General features: G+C 36.0%; 1 protein-coding gene across 2 annotated transcripts in view; it reads left to right on the top strand.

The window, feature by feature from the left end:
- The first annotated feature begins 2708 nt into the window (after positions 1-2708).
- The window catches only part of ARHGAP5 (Rho GTPase activating protein 5), a 42408-nt gene continuing 36861 nt past the window's right edge, over positions 2709-8255 (top strand). The window contains exons 1-3 of one of the 2 annotated variants that reach the window (XM_017741921.1): positions 2709-2801; positions 4580-4686; positions 8207-8255. The gene's annotated coding sequence lies outside the window, so the exon portion shown is untranslated. The remainder of the gene's footprint in view (positions 2802-4579; positions 4687-8206) is intronic. The other variant, XM_008639573.2, reaches the window with a different exon arrangement.

Below are 8255 nucleotides of genomic sequence, written 5' to 3' on the forward strand. Positions count from 1 at the left end.
AAGGCCCCCGCAGGGCCCGGCGGGGAGCTCAGCGCAGCTTAGGGGGGTCGCGGTCACACTGGGAGGTCAGGACTAGCGCTCCCGGGGCTTTTTCCTCCCCTGTATCTGTGTTACGTCTCTCCTAATGGGCACACAAAATACTTAATCGCTCTTTAATCACTCTTTGTTTGGTTGTTTGGTTCTTTTTCACTCTTGAGAATTTTTAGCCTAAAGGTCAGTGTAAGTGAGCTGGAAGAGTATTGCATTTTACAGATTATTGTTTGAACTATCTCATCACTTCCTTATGTTTATAGATTTGGTGAAATATTTAAAGAAAAGCAAGTTCATAGTTCCTCACAAGAAAACCTGAAACAATTGTGAAGTTATTTTGAATTTGCATGTTAACTGTGTCTTTCTAGTCACTAACATCTATTGGAAAACAAAATAATTAATCTTTGGCTAGTTCTGCCCATTACATTTTGTGGTAAATAAAGAGGTTTTTTTGGCTTTGAGTTAAAATTCCCACACATTTTTGCAGTTCTGCATCAGTTGACATTCAAACATGACAGAAGAATGTTTGCATTTAAAAAAGCAAAACCAATACCTGCATGCGCAGTTTTTGGAAAAGTGTATATTGTTGCATTTTGGCATTTATTAAAGTTGGCTAATTTTTATGCAGAATATTATTTGCTGCTTATATATGCCATTTCTCTTGCTCGTTTCGTAATTTTAAGAAGGGGATAACCAGTGTTGTTTTACACAGGTAGATATGACATATATCGCTTGTACAAGGTCAAACAACAAACTAAGCTTTATGGTGTCGAGTCCTGGATTCTATATTGCAGTTGCTCATGAAGCAAAATAATCTGAAACGATCCAGATCTGGGGATCAGTGAAATTAGCTGTAGTTGCTGATACAGGATGTAAATGTTCTTGTTTTTTTTTCTTCCAGGCAATGCATTTTACCTCTTTTTCTGTCCTTACTTTGATCCTTCCTTCTTTGTCTGCTTCTTTTTCTTTCTTCTATTTTTATAAGTTTTTTGATGGATCCCCTTTGTCCAATTTCTCCATTAGTTCTTTTGTGTTCTTCCTGAGTACCTCTGTAAATAAGCCTGATTGGAGACTTGCCCTGAGAAACTTCTCTGACCACTCTCCATGTTTTCGGTTGGAGCTTATCCTATGCATAAAGAATTAAGAATTTATTATTTCTGTAAACTTGCACTTTCCTTCCCTGTGGAAGTACAGGCTTTGAAACTATACTGAATGCTTTCAGATTTTCAAAAATCTGAAGATAAGTAACTTGAGAGGCCTAAGTTCAGAATACTGCAGTGCTGGTAATTTGAACCTTTGCAATTTACCTGTTTATTGTACCTTGGTTTAATTTATTTAGGTTGGTTTGGTTTTTCTCTTGTTTGTTTGGTTTTTTTTTTTTTTGTGGAGAGCAATGATGATAATAGGTGCCCTGGGACTGCTAGATTCCACCTGAAAAATGATGTTTTGTTTAGAATTCAGAAATAATATTTAGGCTCTGATTTAATTTGGGTAATACACAATCTTCAGTGTATTATTATTAATAGAAGACATTTATTGAACTTAGCAGGAACGAAGAGCTTTGAACTTCTGTTTTTAAACACAGTTTTTCATTGCTTTGTAATATGAAGTTGTCTTTTTTTTTTTTTTTTTTTTTTTTTTTTTAATACATTTTTTACTTTGCTTTTGTATGGAAAGAATAATCTAGGCTACAGAACTACTGTAGGGATGGTAGTTGGCCATCATACTAACCAAATCTGAAATGAACGGTGATTGTAGTCACCCATTCTCATCCTTCATTTCCCTGGCATGATTAATCAGCATACCAGTTACACCATATTCCTTTTCAGCCAGAGGATCACTCTTGAGGGCATTGCAAGATATTGTCCTTTACAATCTGGATGTTGCTTGATTGAGCTTACTTTGTGATAATGTGATAATGTCTGGATAGTGTTTTTTCTCATGTTGGCTGATACTTGGGTAATTGTTGTATTTATCATTATTTATAAGTAAGATTTCAAGTGTGATTAATTAAGGTTACCAGCACTTGTGCAGGCAAGAATATTGGTATGCTTGTGAAGTGGACAGGACACATTAAGTGTTAGGACCTCAACAGACTTAGGTGATTTGAAATTGTTGATAAGGTGACATCAGTATACTCTGGTTTCATTTCTAAAAAGGATTTTCACTTGAAGGGAAGATTTCTTATGCTTGCTTGAGTGAAAAAGGTAACTCCTGGTAAATACTGAACAAGAAATGACAACATTACATTAGGGTACATCAACTTTTTTTTTTTACTGGTTGTAGAAGGGAACACAGTTGAATTCTTACTCTGTTTTGAGTAGGGCTATAGTTATTGTTGTGCTGATAGATCTTGGGCATTGGGTACTGTAGTAAATGTTTTCCAATGCCAAGTTTTGGTTCTCAAAAAGTATCAAGTGAGGAATGACTCAGTATAAAAACTTGGTGTCAGTAGTAACTTGAATCTGGAGCTGTAACTTTCTTGGAATCATGGTCAGTGATATTTTGAGTGCGCAACACTTTCAAACTCATCCTCCAGACCATTTCAGTGATACCTACTGTGTTTGAATTTACTTTGTGATCTGCTGTAGAGGTTACAGTAAGTTTCTGTTGGTGTATTGGTGTACCTGGTAAAGCAGACTAGGCTGTTCACGTATGCTTTTCTTTGCTTCTCCAGGTGATTTACAAACAGAGTTGCAAGACTATGCTAATTGAAACTAACCCCAGAAAATACTAATCCATAAACGATTGGGTCTATACAACACTACAGAGTGAGTAAAGGACTTGGGGAAAAAACTCTTTATTTTTCCCACTGGCAGCTGCTTAAATAGTTGACAGTCATAAGCAATTCTGTAGACTCTTTCAGACAACATTTTTACTTCAGCCATGTTAGGTCTAAAACATTTTTAGGTTCAGAAAACAGGAGGGTATTGAGAAATACTCAGGAGTATTTATCTGTAAGTGATTTTCTTGACTGTGAACTCATCTACAAGTTCCTGTGCAGCCACAATTACTAAATAATGATAGGTGATTAACTCTTCAAGTATTTATTACTTGCTAATAATATGGCATTCTACTCTAGTGTTTAGAATTCAGCTCAGAAGATTTTGGGAAACATGTATTTGTAAATAGAGATTTCTCTGGCCTCGTAACGTTTCTGACTGATGTTGTGGGGGCCTGTTTTTGAGCTTTCTCTTGTGGCCGTGTCCGTCAAACCTCAGATGCCATCTTGCAAGCAGAGACACTTTTCTCTCAGCTCTTCCACATACTCCTGAGTTCTTCAGAGTCCCATTGTCTTTTTCCTCATGAGCACCTATCTGCTCTGCTCAGGTAGCTGTGGATGTAGAGGAGTGCCACAGCTTGGAGATAAGGGCAGGGAACAGCACTTACCGCCTGTCTTCTTGTTCAAATGATAGAATTTAGCACTGAAGCTCAGCCAGGCTTAATGCAGGACTGATAGACTGCTGCCTATTAATTCAGGTGTTGTTTGGTACCACCAGATTAGTTACTGTTGTGATATTGGTATATTGTTTATCAGTATAGCCAAACCGTTTTTGTCCAAAAGAAAATTTTGCTAAAGCTTAGACTCTTTCAGTTACCTGCATTATTCCCAATGCCGAGTGAAATTACTAAGAATATAATTGTAAGTGGCAAAACAAGAAAAAGCTCTGCTGTTTTGATATAGTATTTAGCATATATATAGTGTGGTGCTGCATCTTGCTTAACAATGACACCTTTCCTTAGTTCAGAATGGCTTACATAATATTCCAGTGCAGGTGACTCAAGTTCCTTTCCTTTTCTGCATCATAATGTATGGATCACTGGCCTGGCAAAGTCTGGGTTTTGTGTGAATGCAAAGGGAAGAACAGTGGAAGAGAGTTCAGTTTTTTGTTACTTTATAGTAGCATCCCTGCAGTGAGATCAGCACTTAAGAGGGTTATATTAGTAACTTGTACCCTAGTTGAGAATTCAAAATCTTCAAATATAATTATACTTTCAATTTCTAATTTGTCACAGTTCAGGAGGCCTTTTAATTTAGAAGTGGTGTATTACAAGTAAAAAGGTTTTGAGGTAGACTGTACTTTTTTTCCTAGTAATAAAATATATGTACATAGACATACATTTGTTTAATATATTTTGTACTTATGACTATACCAACTTCATCTGACAAAGCTGTGTTCTAAATACTTTAGAATTCCAAATTACTCTACAAGTGATTAGTGATTTTTGTAGCTCACATTTTATATGTTATCTGAGAAACTACATTAATTTTTTTCAGAACAGGCTTCTACAAACTAGGTATTGTTGAAATATCAAGTTGAAATTCAAATCACAGTCATGTAAGAACTCTCCCCTTTAACAGGTGTACTTACAGGATTTAAAACTTCTAAACTTAGATAAATACCAGCTTGAGATCTTGAGTTTTGTTTATGGGTTTAAAATAAGGAAAACAATCCTCATGCATAGCTGAAGTGTTGTACCTTCTCTGATTGCTGCTTCTTCCTTCATAAACTTGAAAGTTTTAATGGTTCTTATTTTTTGTTTTCAGATCCCTCAGGGAAGGACTTACTGAAGGGCACTGTTTAAATGTGTGACATTACTGCAGGAAGATCACAGCAGGATAGTCATCTTGCTTTGCACCTCGTTTTCCTAAGGGTAAGTTTGGGCTTTAGGCCTTTATTATGTTTAAGGGGGAAGGTGGGTAAATAAGTACAAGATGCTACCTTAATTTCTTTATAACTACACTTGGAAATCTAAAAATCTGTAGAGACAAGGTCCTACAGTGCATCTGTAGATGGTCAGAGATTATTCCTGTAGTGATGTCAGACACTTTGTATCTTCTGAGTGCCTCGGAATTTTCTGTATATCATAGATGTATTATTTTCAATCCTAAGATTGAAATTAATTGGGGAAATCAAACAACCCCTTGTTTGAATCTGTAACAAAGGTGGGGGGGAGGGTTGGGTGAATCGTAGTATTTACAATTTGTTATAATTGAATTAGGCAGATTGAACTAAGATAATGGAACTAATTTACAATTAATTTCCAGTGTACGTGCTTTAAAACAGTACAGAACTATAAAAGTATCTTTACATTAGTGGTATAGTGAAATGAAAAATCTTACATTTGGAGAGCAATTTAATGATGATTACATATTAAATGTGAAGCCATTATAATGTCAGATTTTTACCAGTCGTATTACTTAATTAAAATAGATTTCATTTTGTGACTTTGTACAATCAGTGCAAAGTAGGAACTGTATTTAAAAAAAAACCAAACCCACACTGATTTTAAATCTCTTTAGTGATTCAGCTTCTGCTATGGTTAAAATCTTCCATGTCAGAACTTTAATGATAGACTGATGTGTTTGTTCTCCCTTTGTCAGTGTCCCCTTTCATCTTACTCCTTGTACTTACTTGCTTAAAAATGTATCAATTTAACAAAACATTTCATAGATGGAGGAGGAACAACCTTTGTTGCTGAGGATGTAGAGTATCTGAAAGTATTAATTGTTTCTTATAAACTAATTGCAAATTGACAGTGTCTTCCTGATGAAATGAAGTAATCCTGTGGATGAAGATTTTTGTGTTCTAGTTTAGTCCACATGAAATCTGTATTGTGCTGTGGCAAACAGAAAACATTTTATAGTGAAAGTGCTGACTAAATTTCTCATTCTAACAGTTTGAATGATGCTACTATGATAAGCTTTGCTTTAGAAAGAAAACACTGGGTTTATTTGTAGTAATATAAATACTGCTTGTAAAGGATGTTACTTTTGCTAAGTATTTTTATTCCTGGAGCCATTTTCTGTTAGCTCCAAATTCTGTGTTTTAAGAATATAATAAACACAGTGGAAACAGTGAAAAGCAAAATTCCAAATACAAGTTGTCTTTCTGAATGTGTCTTTGAGTAATCTGATTTAAACAAAAAATAATTCTAAAATCCGGCATAAAAGTTTCAGTTTTTGCAATAGAAGAGCTCTCAAGTATGAAAATTAGGTGTTCCTCTTCATTTTGTAATGAAGTTGATACTTTTTTCCTAAAAAAAGTACTTTCCTTTTTCTGTAATTTCTATAACTAATAGCTGGTTTTATGTATGTAGTTTGTATTTTATATTTTGGTTAGTTAATTGATGCTAAGAAGGGCAAAGTATGTAACACTAAAATTTCAGTACTGACACTTGTTATATTTGTGTTCTTATAAGGGCTATTTGCAGGTTTGTTTTAAGTACCTTTATGTTGTTACTTTGTACTCTACAAATGTAAAAGCATTTACAAATATGTTAAGTACCGTGGTATCTACCTTTCATTTACAGTGCCATGTAATAGTTGTCTTCTTACCAAGAAAATGAGAAGTATTTTAATCAAAATATTTTCACAGAGTATAGAACAGTCACCTAGGGCAGATTTCCCAGGTCTGTGTCCAGATGTCTTTTGAATATCTTTGGTGCAGGAGCCTTTGCAACCTCTCTGGGCAAACCAGACCAGTGCTCAGTCACCCTCACAATAAAAAAAGTATTTCCTGATGTTCATTTGGCATCTTGTGTATTTTAGTCTGTGCCCATTGCCTCCTGTCCTCTTCTGGGGCACAACTGAAAAGAGTCTGGCTCTGCCTTCCTTGCACCTTTCCTCCCAATACTTGTACACATTGATGTTCCCCTGAGATCTTCCCTGAGTCTTCTCTTTGCCAGGTTAAACAGTCCTAGCCCTCCTAGCCTTTCCTTGAATGAGAGATGCTGGTGGTGCTTTAACCCCCTGCTGCATTCTCCAATAGTTCTGTATCTCTCCTGTACTGTAGAACTGGGCGCAGTGCATCAGGTGTGGCCTTACCAGTGCTGCAAAGAGGGGAAGGTTCACCTGCCTTGACCTGCTGGCAGTAAATTGTCTAGTGCTGCCCAGGGGACTCTTAGCCTTGTTTGCCACAAGTGCACACCGCTGGGGTCCCCTTCTGTCCAGCTGCTCTTCAGGCAGGTGGCTCCCAGCATATACTGGTACATGGAGTTACTCCTCCCTGCATGCAGGCCTGTATCACCCGCGCCTCCTAATTTTGTCATCAGCAAACTTGCTGAGGATACATTCTCCCCTGTCATCCAGGTAATTAATGAAGATACTGAGCAGTGTTGGACCCAGTACTGGCCTATGGAGTGCACTTCTAGTTACTGGCCCCCAACTAGATTTCATGCCACTTGTCACAATCTACTGGGACCAGTTATTTGGGTATTCAGTTTTTTCTTTCTTCCTCATAATGTAATTGATTCAAAACCAACAAATACATTTCCATTTGCAGTATGCATGCAAGCAAAGTCTTCTGATTAATAATTGAGACGTAGTCTTAATTGTTATACTTGATGACAGCTTCAATAAGGCCACTGGAACCTTGTAGTAATTCTGTTAACATCTGAATGTAGATATAGTAGTTTTTTTGTTTCCATTTAATAAAAGTCTGGTTTTTTTTAATAGAAACAGAAGGAATGACAACACTGTATTCTTAAAATCTATACATAAGTCCTACTCTTAGTATTTTTATGATATATGTGTTTTCCTGTAATATTCAGGTTTGAAACATCACCTTAAAAGCAGTTTGCTGTTAGTGTACAAATAAAGTAGTCTACTTTGGCAGATAGGTAGCAGCTGAGCCATGCGGCCAACTGCCTGCTTTTACAACTACTTATTTTGAAGTTTTCTTTACTGCAACCTAAGCTCAAAACTACAAATGCACATAAAAGTAGTGTTGTTCATGCAGATGAGCATACCTAGTGAAAATGTGAGTGTGAATAGAAGTACATGAATATTGGGTTGGGTTTAGAGGTTTTATGTTGTATTTTTGCTTTTTAGTGCCCAGTATTCATAAGTTAAGGAGGAAAAGAGTAATTTGGGGATTTGGGTGTGGGTTTTCTTTTTTTAGAAGTAATGCTGATCAGCTATCAAAACAGCTGACAAACTACTACTAAACTGTGCCTAAAATCTGTTTATTTTTAAATTTGTCGTATAAATAGCATTAACTATAGTTCATACTGAACTGTGAATTTAAAACCTTGTTCAAAGAAGTTGAATTTTCATATACACAGAAAATCAGGGTGATCAAATAAAAGTGCTTCTTAAAATCTCCTTTTTTAATGAATATTTTAAAGAAATACCTGCAATCTTGAACAATCTTTTTTTCTCTGTATTTTTTAGGAAGATGATCCTCCTTGTCATGGTTGTCTGAGTTTCTCTGAAACACAAG

The sequence above is a fragment of the Corvus brachyrhynchos genome, unplaced genomic scaffold (assembly GCF_000691975.1).
Source record: "Corvus brachyrhynchos isolate BGI_N302 unplaced genomic scaffold, ASM69197v1 scaffold115, whole genome shotgun sequence".
NCBI classification, from domain to species: Eukaryota; Metazoa; Chordata; class Aves; order Passeriformes; family Corvidae; genus Corvus; species Corvus brachyrhynchos.